We start from the raw sequence: 21880 nt of genomic DNA on the forward strand, positions 1-21880 counted from the left end.
TGAAGTTGGAAACAAATGATGAGAGAGAGGGGGGGGGATGAAATTCTTAGAATAAGGAATGGCATCCTAGTGAAAGACACGCAAGAAGTGACCTGATTTGTTTGTGTCAGGAGTGCAAATACATTCTGGATACAAACTGTTAATACAATTTATGAGATTAGCACTTACGTCGATAAATTCCTGTTGGTTCAAAAGTACTGCATATCATCATCATCATCATGTAGCTTCCTCAGTGAGAGGGTGCAGCGCCATGTCCTTCCAGTTCTCTCTGCTGGTGGCTTTCCTTTTTGTTTCTGCATAGCCATGTGATCCTGTCCATGATCTTATATCTTCAAGCCATGTCCTTGGTTTTTTGCCTCTTGATCCTTTTCCCATAATTTTTCCTTCTAAAACTGTTAGTATCCTCTGTCCTGCTGAACCTCTCAGTACATGTCCTGCCAATCTCATCTTTCGCTGGATCATTTCCTGTAATAAAGATCTGTGTTCTCATTCTCTGTAGGACATCTGTATTTGTCACGTAATTTGTCCATGAGATTTTCAGAGCTCTCCAATAGCATCACATTTCAAAGGCCATCTGTTGTCTTCCTGTCTTCTTCAATATCCAGGTCTCACTTCCATACGTGAAACTTGGTCACACTAATGTTCTTTTCATTCTTTTCTTTGTCTCGATACCCGCAGAACTTCTGAGCAGATCTTTATTTTTCCGGAAGGCATGTTTAGCTCTGGCTGTTCTTATTTTTCTTTCTTTAACTTGTATTCCATCTGCAGTAAAGTAGGCGCCTAAATATTTGTATTCTGTTGTATGTTCAATTTTCATATTGTTTATGAATATTTCTGTCTGGCTCGGATGTGTTTTCTTTTGAAATTTTCATAAATTTGGTCTTTTTTGCATTTATATTTAATCCAAACTGTTTACCTTCTTCAATTAGTAGATGCAAATTCTATTTCAAATATTTAGGTAATTAAAATATTCATTATAATAAAATTATTAATAATTATAAATAATTCAAAATAATAAAACATTCACTGTATATAAATGTTATTGTAAACCTATGTTCAGTTCTCTACCTCCAGGTGCTCCGGTTTTTCTTTCACAAACTTCAAACATACTTCGAACACATTTCGTGGTAGTTACGTTGCATTTGAAAAGTGCGAATATGCATTCAGCTAACTGGTGGAGTTCAAACCGTTGTCACCGCGCATGGAATTATACCTTCTGGTGGAAATACTACTAATAAAATAATCTGAAGTTGCCTCAATTGCCTCGCATTCCTTTCATGCGACACCACAAAAATATCGTAAAGCAGTCACTGCGGGGCTTATTTTGATTCCAAAACAGAAACAAATAAGTAAAATCAAATGAAATAAAAGCCCATTCGTCAATGTTTACCAGATACTGAAGTAAATGAACGCAGACATCCGCATTGCTTCTTGTCGAATCCGATCAATAAAATTCAGTAAAGAAAATGGAATAAGTAAAACAGAGAGAGTGAAAGAGAGAGAATTCTTTTCTAACTCATTATCGGATACGAAAAGTCTTTGCTTGATTAGTGGAGTGGTCTCCACTAATCAAGTCGGCTCACATCGAGCTTGCTCTGGAAACCAAACAGGGAGCTCGAAGAAGTTCCCCGTTTGGTTTTCAGAGCAGGTTCTGAACGATTCTGTTCTTAGCTCACTCCAATCAAGATTATTCACGTACTTCAGAGTTACAACATTCTGCGGGTGATTTCCCCGTTTCGGACCTATTACTACCTTAGTTGGTTCCGTTCCAGTGACGGCTCGTACATAAGCACTGCGACACTGCAGCACCGCAAGGAAAAAATGAAAAGTTTAAATTTTGTTTGTAAATAATAACAATGCTTACAAAATTATATAAATGCAGTACAACGTGTTAAAGGTTACAGCTTATGTTTCGACAGTGACTGAATAGTTAATGATTGGAATTGTTCGATTAACGCTTTAGATTACGAACAAATGCACTGCGATCTAACGCACTATCGGAATTATCACGTTCGGCCAATTGCAGCTAGACTCGCCGATATTCGTTTGCGCTTGTGATTGCACGTTACAAGTGATTCCGACACTGCTCGTTTGGGCAGTGTCGCTTACAGATAAATCGTATGCTTGCGCGCGTTATTTCTGTGAGATAGGAAACTTTTATTGTTGGTGTTTGTTCGTGGTGAGGGTGAAATATTTTTAATAAAGCAATTTTTTAATATGTAAATTTATTTATTAATAAATTGGTTACTGATTAGGAAAAAAAGATTTTTTTTTAATATTTTGTATATGCAGCACCCCCACTTAAAATTTTTACCGGACGCAACTGTTCCATTCTCTCTAATAATCTGCGGAAAACATTTTCATCCAAATGTCGCAAATAAGCAAGACGACGATGAAGACCTTCTTACCCTCAGGGTTTTAAAGTCTTTTTTCTTTTTTCGACAAATTAATGCATTTCCAGAAGGAAATATATTAATCGCAATATCAGGAGAGCCTTTTGTAAACATTAAACACAGGTCAGCACTTGAAACCCAAAGGGGAAATTTTTAATTGCAAAAATCTTTTACGCACAACTCCACAAATTTGACTCGGTTGGGAAGTAATTTTAACTTTAAAGTCGAATTGCGAATGGGTCGCTGTGTGTGTGGAGGAATCTCTATACGAGCGGAAAAATTAAAGAAATAACGAACTCCAATTCCGATGAGCCGTTCTTAAATTGGAGAAAGTCCTAGCGAAAGAGAGAAAATCAGACCAATTCGGCTGTTGGGTACTGAGCGAAGAATTTCAGAGGGGGAAATGACCCAAATTTGGGAATACTCGGATAGTTAGACGGAGTTGTGATTTTCACGCAGTTGATAATTGCATACAGTCACGCTTTGCTGCTATTTGCAATACATTTAGGCCAAGAGGAAGAGTATGCACTTATCCAATGCCGAGGAGAAATCCCCCTTTCTGCAACGAAGATGCGGGTAAAACCGAAAGGAAGAAATCCTTTGAAACTCGAAACCTAACCTGTGCTGAGTTTTACCCGATCATGTTATCCCTCCGCTAAGTTTGCTTTCCATCCCTCACCGGAAGACGTGTGTAGCGATTGGAACTTAAGGGGTTGTGGACGTTGTTCCCAGCCTCTTAAGTTCCAGTCTGGCTTCGAAAAATACAACGCTGTAAATATGACAGCGACGAATATAAAATTATCACCAGCGCCTTAAGTGTGTACCGTGAGGTTTGAAATGATAACGAAGAACAGTTGATGTGCAAGAAACGGAAGACGTTTGAAACAGTCCCGGTGAAGAAACGAAGAGCCTTTCAGTCGGTACTCAAGCATCGGTGGCGCAGTTTGCAGATTTAAAACAAAGCGAAAGAAAGAAACGAGAAAATACGATGCGTTGTCAGCGAGGAAGGAGCAGCTTAAGTTGCGAGACTTTTTATTTTTTGTACTTCTGATCAAACAAGAAATGCGAAGGCACACGCACACGTCGCCTGAAAGTCCGATGTTTTGTATGAGGACGGTGAACTAAACGAAGTTAAATGAGCAGCGTTTTAAACGCACTGATAAAAAAAAAAGCTGAAAAATATGGTTAGAGAGAAAGAGAGAAAGGAAGCTAAGGCAGAGACATCAGAAATAATATTACGTAATTAAAACATTTTAAATTATGGAAATGCGCTTCACATTTCACGACTTCCTCATCGAGAACTAAAGAGCTGATTACTACCACAACAGAATCCGAAATGACAATAAAAAACTAACAAAAAAATTGCTGTAAAGCACTCCAACCAGCCAGCTCACTCTGCCAGTGCTGTTAGGGTCGAAAGGCAAAGTTCGGTCGCCTGCGAAGAAACACCCTCACACAAAAACCTCGTACGCAATAGAAATGAGCGAATTATTACTGAAGAAGGAGGTTGTGCACTTCTGCGGCATCATCTCCAATAATTACTGATGTCATTCCACGTGCTGTGATTTCCCAGGAGAATTTGCGTTCTCCACAATTAAACAAGAAATGAAGCCGAGCAGTCGCATCTCAGTTTCGGCTCCTTCCGGGCTTTCTTTTACTTGCATAGAAATCAATATCGCATGAAGTAACCTTGAAAAGTCGCCGCGTTCTCCGGTCAGCTACTATTACGACGAGTTGCTGGTCACCCTCCTTACCTTAGGGTGGTCAGCTGCCTTTCTGGTTCCCGGTTGAATATCAGCCGATCTTCCACATCTCTTCGGTAAACGTGCTCAACACTCCACACGGCTCCAGTAGAAAAAATAAATAAAATAAAAAAGCACTTCGAAAATGCCGAAAAAACTCACTTTTTCCCCCTTCAACATCCAATGATTGCATCTTAAAGCAGATTCAACAAAATTTGGCAGATGGTTCCTATTTGTTGAATCTCCTGTGAGAAATTCAGCGTCACTGCAATGAAAAGAAGTTTCGGAGCAAACTTCTTCCTTCCCCGGGCACGTCTACGGATCACACGGTTCAACTGATTTCGACCAATTCTGAAATTTATTGCATACGTTCGAAATATGTTACGATGCTCCGAATGAAAATTTCAACTGTCAGAGGAAACTAAATTCGGTTCAACTGGTTGTAAGGTTTATTACCCGCTTCGTAGGCTCCTGCGCAGCTCACAATGTTCCATTCATCAATCCTACAAATTTCACGATCCTCGCTAGTTCACACTTCAGTGAAGGCTTTTTTTTTTTTTTTTTTTTTTTTTTTTTTTTTGAACAGACCGTTTATGGTTCGCTTGACAATTTTCACATATTTGGACCAATTTGGAAAGAGGAGGAGATGAGAAAATTGGTTAGTTAAAATGATGGACGAAACAGCTACGACTACTGAAGGCTTGTGGACTGTATGAGAGGTTACCTTAAACACGAACGTTTTAATAAAAGGTTACTCGGCTACTTCATAAAAAGGTCCCCCTTAAACACGTCGATGTAAGAAACAGGTCAAGTTCTCCGAAGCAGGGGTTTAAAAGTGGTTTGTTTTTGCAGACAGTACATGGAAATGATTAAAGTGTGGAAGCAGTTACTAAGATTATTTACGAAACCAAAGTTTTGTGTGTATGTGTGAGGAGGGGGGGGGGGGGCATGTTATTTCTATTTAGTTGATGAAGCAGCGTATCTCGCTGTATTCTCTGTGTAAGCTTTACAGTAAGAAAACTGCTTTTGATGAGGGCTTTTTTTTTTCATTTTTAATGAACCCCTGGTCAGAATAAAGTAGCATCTCAGGAAAACCAGAATTAACTGACTCCTAATTTATTTATTTATTTAGCGTACGGCATAATAAAAAAAAAGACTCGTGACATCAAAATATATGAATAGACACTTGTGCAACAGGTGGTGTCCATGTACAAATTATTAATAGGGAAAAAAGTAAAATTTTACGTCTAGTTCAGCTAGCCATTCAAGAGCCGAAGAATCTGCCTCCAAAAGTCTCTCGTGTTATCAGGGTAGGCTCTTATGCTGCATCTTCCACAATGTGCCGGGTGGTTTGGTTTATGGCCCCACAGTCACATTGGGGTGTAGGTGATCTTTCCCACTTGTGTAAGCCGTCTGCGCAGATACCATGTCCTGCGCGTATCCTATTTAAGGCTTTTCCAGAGATGACGTGGAAGCTCAATCCCTTTCCGATTTTATTTGGAATGATACGCTTGTTGAATTGTGGTGGCGATTTTTCTTTTCAAGTTTCTAACCATTCCTTCAGCTACTTCTTGAGCCAATATTAGTGGAAGCCGTCGTGATTTAAGGCGATTTCTACTTATATTGTGGGAGGTCTTCATGTATTGGTAGCAGGGGATTGCTATTTATTTTTTTGTACTCTTCTAGGAGAGCATCTTGTCTGCGCAAGTTCGGAAGTGCAATGTTGCTGAGAGTTGGAAGCCAGTAGAGGGGAGCGGATTTGACAGAGCCTGTTATTGTCCTCATTGCTGCATTGTCGTCCTGATATCTGATGTAACAGTGGTGTTCTGAACATCACTTGCCGACTTTCCGTGCTGCAAACGAGCTTCCTGTGGAGCATAACGTTAACGTTTATTTAATGAAAAGGTTTGGTGCCTGCCTGCCTGAATGACTGACGTTGGGAAAGGCGAGTTCACCCCGAAATCCAGTGTCGATGCATCTTTCTGCATGGTTGTTATTTGTAGCTCAATTATTACCCTCATTTGAAGAAAATGCGAATCCTATGGTGATAATGAGATGCGAGATAAAAAATGCCATCTGAAGAATGAAACCATTTGGAAGGACCCACTACTTTTAAAGAGAACGAACAGCAAAGGAGAATCTGTTGCTGCTTTCTTCGCAGAGTGTTCTGTAAACGCTCGTCGGGAGAGCAGAAATAACGAACGGTAGCGATCGTTTAATGGAAGAAGGGGCAACGTTTGAAATGCAATTCCGATAGATCTCTCAGCGGAATATCAGCGTAAAGAGAAACTAAAACTTGAACTGCTCAGATCGGCCGATGAAGATAAAATAAAATATTGCAAATCCTGTTTTTAAAATTCCCAGAGTTTTGATATCCGAAGGAAAATCACCTGCAAAGGGAGGGTAAGAGTTTACACGTGGGACTGCCCAAAGACCCAAGCACTGGTCTCCAAGGAATCCTCGTCATATTATGGACTGGAGGAGACTTTCCGCACAGCTTAGGAAATGAATGTTTTCGTCGCTTCTTCAACTCAAGAGTGAACTTCGTATAGAAATTCTTTTCCTTTGTCATGAACTCCACTGCAGCGAACGTCAGTCCTAATTGTGGTGATCATCATTTCGTTCCTGCCTGTTAAATGGAAAGGCTGAACATTACGATGAAAACATCAAGCCGAAGCTAACTAAGTGAAACACGATGGATTTGAGCTGTTCTGAAATCCACCAAACACTCGTCGGTCCGAGACGGAAGCGTCTCCTGATTACGGATTGCAAGCAGTTGAATGTAGCTTGACGCTACATCCCTCCAAGCGCAAGCAGCCTGTCGATATTGGACCCGTTTGCAGCATGAAAATCCAGAAATTGCCATAAAAAAATGCCACCTCCGTATGAGACCGGCTACCAAACAGTCAGCTGAAAAATTCCGATGAAGGTTTTTTGCGCCTTCAAATGTTATTCATTTATTTGTCAAATGCTTCACGTGATAAGAGATGGAATGATGAAGATAACTGAAGATATTTTAAAGTAAATATCGGTCCTGTTTACATAACTAATGAGTTTTTTTTTAAACCTTAAAAGTGTGAACATCGCATTAACATCGGTCACGTGTTTACAGTTCATTTAAATGAAGCAGAATTTTAAGCAAGAAGCACAAATGCTTGCAATCAATAGGACAAGGAAGGGTGGATTATTGTGGGCGCAAAAACACGAGAATGAGCGTAATTATTAACGTAATGCATAAATAATATCAGAAGAATGTTTATTTGTCAAAGAGGACGCACTTCATTCAAAAGCAGATATCGAAGAAATTGCGACATTTTTGATGCAATATTATTAGAAATCGAAATTTAGAAGATTATTTTAAAATGAAAGGTGTTGCTTTTAGAAAAGCAACACCTTTCATTTTTTTATAAAATGAAAGGTGTTGTATAAAAAATATGAAATTTAATTAAAAGATGGAGTAATGAGGAAAATGTGATTTTTTCGAATTAAGAACTTGTGCTTGTACGTGCTGCTCTTCAAAATGCAGAGAAATAGAATTGCTACAGAATGAAGCTCTCTCCCTTTCTCTCTCTCTGGTGAACAAGAAGGCGACCAGCTTGAACGCAGCCACGCCGAGATCGATTTCACTGCTTTCACTTCATGGAGGGATCCGGCAGGGCGCTGCAGCGAATGGGAACGTGAGGACTCTTCTGGGTACGGGGAACCAGCCCACTTCTGTAGGGAACAAAATCACATCCGAATGCTTGTCAGCACATGCCGCACCATCTAAGTCTCCACGGACTGCGGCAGAATTCTCTTCCGCAGCACTTTGCCTTCGGTTCCTATTCTGCGAATGAACATCGTAGCCGGAATTCACTGGGAGTCGCAAACGAGATGTTGGAGGACCTCCCGCTCAATAAGAAATCAACCCAGCAACAAACGCTTGCGAAGGAAAAATTCCCCTTTGAAGTGCACTGACCTCGTCGCTTATCACACCCTAATTACTCTCGCTTATCATTCGTAAGATAAGAACAGTCTTTTTCCAACATGGCAGCGGTCAACAAAAGCGACTCCACACTCTGTGTTCGCTAAACTACGGAGTCTCTTCTCGTTGATCCGTGATTTTTGAATTTTTCCTGTTTCGAGAATGCAGAAGTTCGAAAGAAAAAAAGAAAGAAAAAGTTGTAAATCTGTAATGTTATGAACGAGCTGAGAAATCCTTCCGAACAGAAGTCTGCAGAAAAATACAGATAATCCAGAAATCCCATTCTATTCTAGAGATTTCTTTGAGTACAAACGGTCTTTCACGAAACCGTAGCCGATCGCTCTGACAAGAAGTGTTTTTCCTTCCTTGATTTCTCCCCTTTCGTTACCCAGTCGCAGTCTAAGCTTTTCTGTTCGGTTCGAACTGGACATCGGTATTGGAGGAAAATTTGTTCCAGATCAAAGTACCTTCGCTCTGCAACCCTCGTAGAGCGGTGACGTATCCGCTGAAATTTTACTCTTGATATTCTGAAGTTGCCGACGTGAATTTCACACGTCCAAGAAATACTTCGAAATGAAAAGTAAAATCAAAAGAGTATTGAAAAATTACGCAATTCGTTTGGAGAAAAGGACCAACCTCTTGTTTCCGTACATCAGAAAGTTTATTTTTGTACGTACGTAAATCCAAGTAACAAGTTAGTACTTTTTTTTTTAAATCTCTGCCTTATAAACTCACTTTTATTTCTTTCCTCCAACACAAACACACAACAGCAGACACACTTGCAGTTTTGGGTGAGGAGATGAAAGGAGGCTGCCGACCTCCTCTTCCTGAGCAGATGGGAGTTGTGTTTGTTGGCGATCTCTCTCTCTTCCGTACATCTCTCTTTCCATATTACAGGGATATATGGAATGAAAGGGGGGGGGGAGAAAAGACCTCTGCTACCATATGGACTATGATGATCCTGTTTGCGTATACGTCCAAGACAAATTAAAGGAGTGTTGGTTGTCATTTCAACTGAACACAGCATTCTTGGACTTGCATAGAAGCGTGAAAATGACAGAAGGCTGAAACATGCGGAGTGTGAGGGAGACAGAAGACGGTAATTCGGTTATTCAGTTACCCTTCTCTGGGCGGCATCTGTTATTTTTAAGGGCAGTTTTGATGCCCTCCCGAAATGAGAAAACAATATTCTTAAATTGGAGGAATTTGGCAATCGTACAGGGACACAGCAGCAGCCGGAAAGGTGAAAAGTAAGAGGTCCTGAAGGGCGAAGGATACCGAATACGTTACGAACCTTTGAGAGTCGATGTGTGTGTGTGTGTGTGTGTGTGTGTGTGTGTGTGTGTGTGTGTGTGTGTGTGTGTGTGTGTGTGTGTGTGTGTTTGTAACTCGTGGGGAGGAGATTAAACATGAATCCAGCATTACATAAAAAAGAAGCCACTTAGGAAGCTCTTACTTGTGAGACCTCTTAGCTGTTGTTTGCCTCTGAGTATCAGTCATTTGCACTTGACTTGGAGCGATTCAACTGATGAAAATGAAAAGCTAAACCCGATTTTTCTTCTCTGTTATTATTGACGTCAGTTATGTACCCTGAAGATGCCAACAGACTTAGTTGGTGAAACTAGTTGGTATAACATAGTTGTTTATTATATGCACTTGATGAATATAATCCCAATAAAAGTTTTTCCAATACACAAATCAATCATATGCTTGCGCAAACATCGTTTGATCCATCTACCTAAAAAAAAAAATACATACACGCACGCACAAATACTTGGCATTATTTTCTGTACAAAACGATATTCCCCCCACACCCAACTACTAATTCAGTATAAATCCTCATTCCTTGGAATACTGTTCTCATATTTGAGACGCTGTACAAGGATATCCCTAAAACTTCTCGATGCCATGTTGAGCACGACGGTTTCACTGATCAGCGAAACCCTTCAACTCCGCCTCACAAGCCTCATTTCTCTTGTACAAGTTCTTCTATGAGCTCCGCTTCAACTGCATTGGCGTCCATCATTCCTCCGCTTTCTCCCTAAGCCTGTTAAATAGAAAAAGTGTTCCTCAGCACTGCAACCTCCAATATTTTAAGAAAAATATCAAAATACTCCTACTGACATTCAGACCATTGTGGGACATCAGTGCTATAACGGTCTAAATGGTTTTGCTCCAAAACTACTTTTATCGAATAACGAAAGTTGGGTGTGACTGAAATAACTAACGGGCACCTAAGGCTGTCTGGCCAGCGTGATCATTACTGTGTTCGCTAATGCTGTCAGGTTGTTTGCCTGCTTGGAGGAACGAACAACTCCGGTTGTGGTAAGGTTGTGCCAGGCTTCATTCCTCTGAGACCGGCTAATCGTCTGAAAAGCTTATAAACGGTTCGTTCGCGTGCCGGAAAGGATTCGAACCCATGTGCTTCCAAGCGAAGAGAGGAGCTGCTCATGAGGAAATCACGCAAGTTAATATAAAGAAAAAACGATGCGATAATCTCAAGAAGAAAAAAAAAATTCACGAAATATAACGTGCAAAGAAGGAATATCAAATGGAATACGATGAAACATCATTAAATCCAGTCAAATCACACGCGTGTGCTAGCGATGCATTTATTGATTTAGTTTCAACACAGGCTGCAAAGAACGTGGCATATTCATTTGAGGGGCTCTTGGACTGCTTCTAATCAAAGCAGAGAAATGCGGTTATTTAAACCGATAAAATATATTATTAACGGGGGAAAAAAAAGAAAAAAAACAGCCTCTGAAAAGACAACGAACACAACTGAAGACTGCGTCAAAGCATCTTTTTCTATGTGACTCTCCTCCCCCCCCCCCCCCCTCAAGCAACGTTATTTGGTAGACGTGTACCACATTAGTGCTGTGGGAATTTGTTCTTTATTTTTTTTTATTAATTTCATACGCTTTGCATTTGTTTTAATCTTTACATAATCCGAAGAGCTCGCTGCAGAGACCGAACGTGGATCTTTTAAACTGCTTTATGCCTTCATTGAGCGAGTCGAGAGTTTCATCATTTGAAGACAATCACAAACATCCGTGCTCAAGGCGGGATTCGAACTCGCAGCCTGTTGGTTGAAGAGAGGATTCGCGAACAAGTCGGTCAAAAAAAACCCAGCAAAGCTGATGAACGTGTCCCTCAATGTTTAACAGATAAACCACAAATGAATTAAATTTATTACAAAAATGCACCGCAAATATGAATCGGCATTAAGATCCGGTGGGATGTGGGCAGTGGTGGTTGGAAACGTCACTGCCCAGCAAGAAAATCCAGAACGGATAAAGGGAAAATCCTTCTATGCAAATGAAGTGTGTGCTCTTCATTTGCACAGAAGGATTCTTCAGGGTGCTCTTCATTGAAGAGTGTGCGGAAATTAAAGCATTTAGGGGATAAAGACTGACATTTTCACAAAACGCATCAACTTTTGGAAACTAAGTCAATGCTCGATTCTCGAGGGAGAAAAAAAATCAGAGAGAATGTTGGAGAGGATTAAAACAAGCAGACCCTTATGTGAAGTATCTGAGAAAAATATAAATTGTATTGAATTAAAATTGAACGCATTGCAGAACCAATTTCAAGACAATATTAAGCCGAACAGCATAAAATTTAACAAGAGGAAGGAATGACGTAAACAACTGTAAAGTTTACATACAAGAAATGAACAAAGCATACGAAGCATCAGTCTGCAGAAATAATTCGTTAGTAACGGGTTCAAACACTTCAGTAGTCTGCTAAACCCTGCTTTTAGTTTTGGCAGCAGCCATCATCACATTCGCATTTCATTCTGCTTAAAACGAAGCCACAAGAACAGCGGCTGCAGGGATTTCTGGGCATCAAAGCAAATACTCTAAAGAACTCTCCGTGTAAAAAAAAAAAAAAATATATATATATATATATATATATATATATATATATTTATGTATGTATATATATATATATATATATATATATATATATATATATATATACATACATATATATACAATAAATAAAAATTAAAATAATACTCGTTGGCATTGAGTCTGCCGCAGAAAACGGAGCAGAGCGCCCACGAAGCGAGGAAGGTCAGCAATACCGATTCCATTTCCAAATGCATTAATTAGGCCTTCGCTAAACCTAACACAGAAAATTTTCCTTCTTAAACGATACATTTTCGTTGCTACCTGCGAGTTTATTTTTCCCCTGTTCCGACTAACATCATTTTTTCATTTAATGCGCAGTCATGAATCCACAGCTAATATTCAAACCAAACCCGTCCTTTGCGAATTCTTCTTCTCCCACTGCTGTCTTCGAGTTATCTTTCAAGGTTGTTTCGCCCCTTTAGAAACACCGCAACAGCTCGTTTTCCTGAGCAAGCCAATTCCGTCTTTCTCGCTTATGACGCGTCACAATAATCTCGTTGAAGGACATCGATCCAGATGAGTTCCTTTCCACGGTTTGGCTTTTACACGAGCGGAAGACTCCGAAGCCGAGTTCTTGAGTCAAAACACTAAAATGAATTTCTTCCTCTGACGCCCTTTAACAACTATTTCGGGGCGACAATTAAGCGTTCGATTGGAAAAGCGACACGACGCGTCCTCCACCGCGCAATGTTCAGTTGGACAAAATCAATTTCTTTGCAGAAGTGGGGTGACGCTCGTGCAAGCAACGAACCCGAGCATCGAAATAAACCAATTAGAAGTCGCTCTCGCGCTTGTCAACACGAGCTGCACCTGCACCGCCATGAGCAGTCACGTGACTGGACTCGTCTGCGGGTTCGGGCGGAGTACAGACGCGAACTACTAGCATACTAATCTGTTGACACAAACAGACGGGCTCTCACCACGAACACAACGCGAGCGGCATAACAAACCTCGCCAAATATTATCTGCATCCCCAAGTTAAAGCTTTACGAAGGAAGGAAGGAAAGAAGGAAGATACGTTCTCGCAGGGTTGAAAGAGGAGGTCGTTTTATTTCACCGAGGAGATCTCGCTGGACGAGCATCGCAACTTTGGGAATGCAATTTTCGTCCAGGAATTGCATGCGTGGAATCTCCTGTTTAGCTGCAATAGAAGGTCGCAGCTATCGTCATTGCAACTCATCCTGAAAACGCTCCAAATTAAAACGCACTGCGATGAACAGTCGTCGGGGCTGCAGTGTGTTCGTCGGAGAGTGCTACTGGCACAATCACCCCATTCTTGAAATTATATCTTGGAGAGGAATTCGTGGTGCGAGCCGGAGAGGACCACGAATATTTTTTATGCGATTGTTATTTCCGGCTAATATGTTTGTGCAGTGGCGATCGGTGAATCTTCCAAATTCGACGGCGTAGAAGAAATACGGAAAGAAGACACACTGCGACCGAGTTGCAAAAAATCTCCTCTAAATGAACAATTTTCATTTGCCGCTAAAAACCCGAAAGTAAAATGACCGCGATGCAAGTCAAACTGCGTTCTGTACGATTTGCACCACGTAATAAATAAGAACCCCAGAAAGTATATCCCCCCCCCCCTTCCATTTATTACGCAGCCGCTACTGTTGTTTCAGACGGGTATGGTCTCCTCAGATTGAATCTGCGCAATTCCGAAAACGCTGCCGCAGGCTGAAAATGTAAACAAAACGAGCATTCGTATACTTTGTAATAATCCCCCCCCCCCTTTTTTTTTTACAAAATCGTCAGCTGGGTTTTAATTAGAGAAAACCATGAGATACGAGTCATAATAGGCTAATATTTGAGCGAGAGACCTCAAATAAACGAAACGTCTTTGGTTTATGAAGTCGGAACTCTCACAGCGAAGCAATCCCTGCATTACCAATTTGACAAGAAGAACAGTCCTGAATTCAAGAAAGAAAAAAGTGAAATCCCATTCCAAGGGAGATTCCTGTGGACTCACTAGGAAGCCCTACTTCCATCTCAGCTGGAAATTCGTGACGCCATCTGCTGGTGGCTTGTTTCGATCTCCACCTAATTCGCATCATGTTTATGAGGCAGAAATCGATCGAGTGAATAATGCCACGAGCGTCCCTTTGGGAATCGAAATAAGGGTTGGACTGGGTTGTTTCAATTACAGGCAGGCAGCCTCGTTTTCCGCCGTCCACGTCCGTTTGCCCCTCGAGAGCCTCTGCTTCAGCTGAAAATGTTGATGAAAGCTTTCTCTCGTACGCACCCCCCCCCCAAACAGTGCTGCCAGGAACCAGTTACACTACGGAGCGCCGTTAAAATAACACTGAAACAAGATCTTGGAATATGAATTTTCGGTGATTTTTTTCCCCTAAATACTAACCCCCCTCCCACCTTTTAGGGAAGCTTGAGGAAGGGTTATTAATCCGCGCTGCAGTCCCCTTCAAATCTCGGACCTTCCTCACGGCTCGCTTATGCACGAAGGATGCGGAGAGTATTGTCGGCGACATGTTCTTTAGGTCACTCGACTTTCCATTCTGAAATACCAAGTTAATTCAGGTTAACAGAGTAAACCCCCGAGAGTTCACTTCTTCGTTTTCGTCAACGAAAGGTCGGTTCTTTAAACGAATCCCCTTGCGAAGGCAATCCGCCGGCTGCATCCATGGCTGCACCGATTGACCAGCGAGCAACGTGGTAGCCAACGTATGCAGTCCAGGTGACGTTGTTGGTCGGAAGACTCGGTGTTTACGTGAAAGTCATCTTTATCTAGAAAAATCTGTAAACGGCAGAAGCGAAAACATCGCAAGAGTACTCGAAAAGGCAGTTCTTTGGAGGAACTTTGTGTTTTCGACCTCCCTAAGATTGTGTTACGCAACCGTTTCATGGAGTTCAAAGTCTGAATTACGTGAAAGCTTGAGGACGGAATGCTTGTTGAGAAAACTTCGATTCTGTCGTCGTGCTGAGCGTTTTATTCCTACAACGTTCTACAGAGAAATAGCCTGAAATACGACGGCACAGTTCGGTAGACGATGTCCTGTCCTTCCCTAGAGACATCGGAAAGAGCAGCCATGCGTCAAGGATTCCAGTGGAGAATATGATGAACCTCCGCTTCTCCCTTTTGAAGAAGATTCGCGAGTTCTTCTGGTGCTGCGCTGCACGGGAGTAATCCCACTGACTGATGCGAGTCCTTGACAGACGTTGTGTTACTATGACAACAAAATGCTTCACTGAACGTCATCTTTTTCTGCCTTTTGCCCCGTCTCAACTATGAAGATTGTGAGGGATCCTTCCACCAATGAGTGGAGGAATACGCATGCTGTTGGCTGCCTTCGTTTCTGCATCTGACATTAAACAACACGAAGAAGGCGTTTCACCTTGAAGCAGCGCTGACAGCGTCTCATTGCCGTCAGCCGAACACTTTTTCATCCTCAATGCAGATTTCCCAACTCCACTAATTCAACATTCAATCAATCTTTGAAAAATAAAATAATATAAAAAAAAAACGCGTACCGACAAGCAGATGGAAGAGGGGAAGGATGTCAGCGACATCAGTTTATTATTATTATTATTATTATTATTATAGGGAATATTGGATGTCCTCGTACGCTCACTGGGACCAGACGCCTTCCTTGAACTTTGGAGGCAAATGTTAATCGCTGGAGGTCGGAGTCAAACGGCAGCTCAGTTGGTGTTCCTGGAATCGCAGAGGTCGGCACGCGCGGGTGCGAATGGATCACAAAGAGCAACATTCAACAACCTCTAGCAGCACAAGCGATGCGAAATTCGGTTCTTCTCTTCGCCTCCGAGCAGTTCCCGACGCGCAAATTGCGATTCAAGGACGAAGCAATCGAAGGCGTTTGAGAGGGTGGACACACGACAGGTTATTCTGCTGGTATCTACGAGCGAACTCGAATTTCCGCCTCGTCGAGCTCCCGAGTCGAAAACGATGATCTTGGACAAAAGGAGTGGGCTCCGCAGTGCAGCCGACGCGAAACGAAAAGAAATCCTCCGCACAAGGTCAAAGCAAAGTTAAGAATCGTTCGTTAACGAAGTGTGGCTGCAACTGGAAATACGGGTCGGGGACGAGGCAATCACTCCGTGAACGGTACGTGCCCAGCATGCCTAGAGGCGCTTCAAGGCAACGCTGGCGACGTCACAATGGACGCGCAAAGTTTGCAGCTGGGTGGTTGGGAAATCGCAGTCGCGAAAGGCTGGCGGTTTAGGACATTTCGACTGAGCTTTGTCCAAACAACTGCACTTGTCTGTCTCTGTACACGTACTCTGTGCGCGTTTGTTGTGTGTGTGTGTGTGTGTGTGTGTGAACACAAGTTTATACGAAACTAAAAAAAAAAAAAAAACGAAGCAAATGGTGGAGAATTTCCCCACAAAGAATTCTGCTCGGAGCATTTTTACACGAATGGTTACTACAAAAACGTTCCTCGGTGACGTGGAGAGGTAGAAAAGTAAGCGAGTTAGTCTGGGGGGTAAAGAATTTAAGTGCAATTCTCGCAGTGCGTTTCTAAGCGGTCACATGACTGGAAGTCAACGCATCACCTCGGCAGACACCACCAGAACGCATCTGGTGCGAAAGAGGCAGCGAGCTGGCGCGTTGCTTGGGCATTTGGACTCGAAGCCGTCAATCTCGGGAAGCTGATAAATCGAAGTTCGAAATAACTGAAACGCTACTTACCGAAGAAAGGCTTCCTCGCTCTTAGATGCAATGAAACATAGTCCAGCGGCGCCGAACAGCGCCGTCGCGTTGCAGAGTCGTAGCACCAACACAAATCCTCGCAGCCAGAAAGGCTGACCTCAGTCTTTGTCATCTGCTTGTATCCGTCTACGGCACAGCGAACCACTATTCCAACTTTCGCAGGGGCGCTTTCCACAGGGGCGGTTTTCCCGAGAGTGACCGAACGATAATCACAAAGCCAAAGCACGGAACCTTCGTCTGCACACAAAACCTCAAACTGCTGTCCGCGGGCGAGAACACGACGACTGTGCTGCGGCTGCCGGGAAGAGGCGGAAAGGCCGATTCCTTCGTGCGGGGAGGGGAAGGTGGCGAGAGGATGGGCGCTCGTGCATGTCGTGTCGTCAGCAGGAAGAAACAACGGACTGCGACAACTATTCGCATAAATACGGGCTACACGAATCGTTAACGAACCTCTCCGTGAACTGGGCTTCCGCACACTCGTGTGGATCGAGCGAAAGATCACACACCGAGGCGCCCTCGACAGAAGCAGCGGAGGAATATTGCGAGTGGTTCGCCTTTCATTGAACACAAGAAAATCAGCCCAATTCCGCACGTTAAGAAAAGATTACGCGCTTTCGTGTTGAAATTGGTGCGAATTAAGTTTTGGATTCGGTTTTGAATCTGCGGGTGGCAAAATCCCGTACAGGCAGAGCCTGAAATGTCTTCGTGAGTGTGCTCGAAGTGAGTCGGAAAACGAAGAGAGTCTGCATCGATGACCTGAAGTTTGTGTGGGAGAAACAACCGAGATTGTGTTTGTTTGTTCACGTGATCGTGTCGACTTCCTTCCGAGCGAAGCTTTGCATCGAAGACAAGCACAAATCTTCGCTGAGTGAGCTCGCCGGCAGGTTGGCGTAATTAATAACCATTTGCTGCGGAACCATTCGTTTGCAATCAAACACTCTGCGAAGCCAATGCTTGGCTTATCTGCGGAGAGATTTAGCACCACCCAGATGAACCTCCGTTCTAATCGTTTTCCGATAGTATTTTAAGCCTCGGCATCGTTGTATCGTGCTGTAATGGCCCGAGCAGCAAATACCTCGCAAAAATAGATCTGATCAAGCAAATATTCACAATTAACGCTCTCCGCGATATCCCCAAACAGAAATTTCTCCCTGTGTTTCAACGGCGATTTCTAAGCAGAAATGGTCTGTTGCTATCCTCCCCCCCCCCCACCCTCCTAGAAAGGCAATCGCGGTGATCTGCATGCGGCAGCATCCGAAATCGCTTCTAGCATGAGCGCAGAGCACCCGTCTTCTTTCTGCTCTTTTGTTTATAGAAACAGCTGTCACAAGAAAAGTCCTTTTTATTTCTTCGTATTTCCTATTTAAGGAAATCTAACCGAAATTTCTTTCTGAAGCAAACCCGTGGACTTTCTGTTGCGTTAAATATGTGACCCATGCAAAAATTAAAAAAAAAAAAATAATAATAATGAATAAACCAAAATAAAAAGGGACTTGTATGACGAAAAGTTTAAATTCGTTAGTACTATGCCACGATAATCCTCAGTCGCTCACCCATACGATATCGACGTTATCTGGTCGAATTGTCTTCACGGTGGCCTACCGTGAGTGAAGTTACAAATTGCCCCTACAAAATCAGCAGTCGAACTGATAACGGGCATCTCTTATGGTCGGAGGAACTGATTTTTAAAACAGTACTTATCTTTTTCTTTTTTTTTTTTGCAAAAAAAAAGAAAGAAAGAAGAGCCTCAATGGAGCGTGTTCAGAAACGAGCGAGTATCAGTGGGTGGCAAAGAGAGCAAATTGATACACAAACTAAAGCAGAACTTTGGTCAGGATCTGTGAATTCATTGACAGCTGAAAAAAAAAATAAGCAAAATAAAAGCTGAAAATATCAACGATTGTGTTGAAGTTTTTTTGTGTGTGTGTGTTTGTGTGTAAACGAAGCAACTAGTGTAAAGTAAAACTGCGTGTCCACCTCTTGAGTTGAGGGAAGTCCAAGTGGCTACTCAGCGACTTTCTAAATGCCGAGTTTATCTTCAAAGTCAACTTTGATGAGGTCAAAAATGAGTTCGCGCAAGAAATTTGGAGAGCGTTGAGTTGTGCTTGGGCTTGTTATTTAGGCAAATACAATCGCCTGTGCGTGTGTGCGTACGCGTGTGCAATACGACCTCACTCAGGCAATTAATCTGAGGTCAGACTTCTTTCGGTGCGTGATTCAGCAAATTCAAAGAGACATTTTACGATAAGCAGCAGCGGAAGTTCAAAGTCTTCCACCCTGTGGAGAGCACTTTTACTTCGCGTGCAGCTGTTTCACAATAACAGCTCGTTTCGGGAATGTCAGTTTCATCGGTGATTCTCAAAACACACGAGGAAAGCGTTTCTTGAGAGCAAATCCGGATGTCCATAAGCTGCGTGCCTCGGAAATTCCTCGGAATTTCAGCACTTCGTTACGATGATGAAATAAGAAAATTCGTAATTTATTAAAGCATTAGCTACAGAAAAATAAAATAAAATTCACAGATTTTATCGCGCCCTTCCCCCAATTAATTATTATCACCCAGTCCTGTTTCGGTACATTTTCAGATGCAAACTGCTTTCTTGCTTAAAAAACTCGAAACGCATCTCTTCTTTGTCGGAATTTTTGAGAAAAGATCGTCTCGCCGAGAGGAGCAAAGACCTCTTCTGAACCTTTCGTCTTTTCGCTCTACGAGCTGTTATTGTGAATCCGATTATTTTCTGAAACAACCAGAAATTCCGAAATATGATTATATTTACAGCAGGTTAGGTTGAAATAATTCTGTAGTATTCGTTCATTTCGACCAGCGTTTGATTTCAACATACATTTCGGCTTCCTGTTGAATCTGGCCTCCATCCTCCCTGTGATGCAAATCGCATTCGAGTTTTTTTTTTAAGCTCTGAATGTACTCGATAGCCATTTGTACAGAGTCGAGCAAAAAACAACCATTGGCAAAGTGAGAAGGACTGGAACACTCATCTGAGATATTTCCTTCCCATAAATTAATCAAACATCTTTAAAATTACATAAGAACGCTAAAATAAATCTTGATAAGGCAAAAAGCGGAAGAATTTAAAGGAGGTACTGAAACTGGGATGAAATAAATGGCCGTATGGGATTATATATATGTGGGATTATATATATATATATATATATTATAGATATAAGAAGCACTGATATAATAGATATATTATAACTGATATAAGAACCGTAGAAGCACTGCATGACAAGTCATGCAGTGCTTCTACGGTTCAAACCCCTCAGTTAGGGGATTTCAGAAACGAATGTTCCAACTTTGGCTTGAACGACATCAAAATTCGGAAATTTCATTCGAAAGACTGATGCAGCAGCGCAGCTTCATTATCAAACGCAAGATATTTAGTGAACTTGAGCTAGAAGCACTGAAAGCTCAAGCTGTAAAAGGAGACTGCGCTGACTCTGAACTGACCAAGAATATGAATAGAGCAGATTCCAACGTGCAGAATGCTGAAATTCGATCGTGAAAATATAATAGGTGAAAGGGAGTTATCAGAGAAGGAACAAGAACTCGCAACAAAAATTATAAAGCTGTAAGGGCTATCCCTACTGCAACTATTGGACAAACGAATCAACTTATGTACTCAATAGCCTACGTCGTAACATCTGAATTAGGCTATAACATTAGTGAACCAAAAAGCAGTAAGGCTCAGGAACCAAAATGGAAGCATCGACTGGAGAATAAAATTCTTAAACTCAGAGCGGACTTGAGCAATTTGAAAAACCTTAAGGAAAAGAAGTTGAAAAACATGAAAATCCGAAATAACCTCATAAAGAGAAATAATATTGGAACAAGACCTATTGATGAAGCATTAGAGGAGCTGAAGCAAAAATAGTTGCAGTTGCAGCCAAAATAAGAAGATACAGTGCACGCATTGAACAGTACAAGCAAAATTCGATGTTTCGCGTGAATCAGCACCAATTTACTAGAAAATTGATTGCTGCAGGAATGATAATCTCAAAGAAAATATAAATATTAATACCACGGACAAAGAAAATACACTTAAATTTTAGAAAAACCTATGGGACAACCCTAAGAGGCACAATAGCAAGGCAAAGTGGATTGAACAAATTATGAACGAATCTCAAGAACGGAAAATGGACCAACTGAAATGGTTCAAAAGCAAGCTAAAAGGATAAAACGTTGGTCAACATCGGGAAGAATGAATTACATGGCTACTGGTTGAAATATCTGATAGGCTTAAACGAAACACTTGCTAACCCATTTAAAGATGTGTTAGAAGGACAAAGCAAAGAAGAGTGGCTCACCACAGGCAAAACGATTTTGATCATAAAGGATAAGGAAAAAGGCCCAAAGCCAGAAAACCTCCTACCAATAGCCTGCCTGCCAACAACATTTAAGCTACTCACAGGCATAATAGCTGACAAAATATACAGCTATCTTAAATCAAATTCTCTTTTTCCAATTGAACAAAAAGGCAGCAAAAATTCAAGAGGCACAGAAGACCATTTGCTGATTGATAAAATGATTCTGAGAAATTGCAAACTTAGAAAAACCAACCTTCATATGGCTTGGATAGATTATTGAAAATCGTTTGATTCGGTGCCTCATAGTTGGATTTTAAAATTCACAGAACTATTCGGTATTAGCGAAAATGTGCAAAAATGTTTGCAATCCAGCATGAAAAACAACGTTGGTTCTGAAATGAGAAGAAATTGGAGAGGTAAACATAAAAAGGGGTATCATTCAAGGAGACTCATTATCTTCTCTATTGCTTATCACTGAACTCCTTAGCTAGAATTTTAAATGAAACTTCTCATGGTTACCAAAGTGCGCATAAAAATGCAAAGATATATCACCTTTTATACGACCTGAAGTTGTACGCAAAAGCAGAGAATGAACTCGGATCATTGCTTAATACTGTGCGCATATTCAGTCAAGATATATCAATGATGTTTGCATAGACAAATGCGCAGTTGCTGGAATAACAAGAGGAAGGTTAGAAGATCTGAACGAAAACGAGCTGCTCAATGGTGAAAAAAATCAACGCAATAAAATTCGAAGACAGCTACAAATATTTGGAAATTTTAGAAGCATCAGAAATTCTGCACAATAAACTCAAAGAAAAAACAAGAGTAGAATACATAAGGCGACT

General features: G+C 41.6%; 1 protein-coding gene across 2 annotated transcripts in view; it reads right to left on the bottom strand.

The window, feature by feature from the left end:
- Positions 1-17160, bottom strand: part of LOC150093530 (uncharacterized) — a 118508-nt gene extending 101348 nt beyond the window's left edge. For both annotated transcript variants that reach the window (XM_090413416.1, XM_090413415.1), the window contains exon 1: positions 16689-17160. The gene's annotated coding sequence lies outside the window, so the exon portion shown is untranslated. The remainder of the gene's footprint in view (positions 1-16688) is intronic.
- Between the last annotated feature and the right edge of the window lie 4720 nt (positions 17161-21880).

This window comes from Typopeltis vanoorti, chromosome 24, assembly GCF_054136105.1.
Source record: "Typopeltis vanoorti isolate ZY-2024b chromosome 24, IOZ_Tvanoo_1.0, whole genome shotgun sequence".
Lineage (NCBI taxonomy): Eukaryota > Metazoa > Arthropoda > Arachnida > Uropygi > Thelyphonidae > Typopeltis > Typopeltis vanoorti.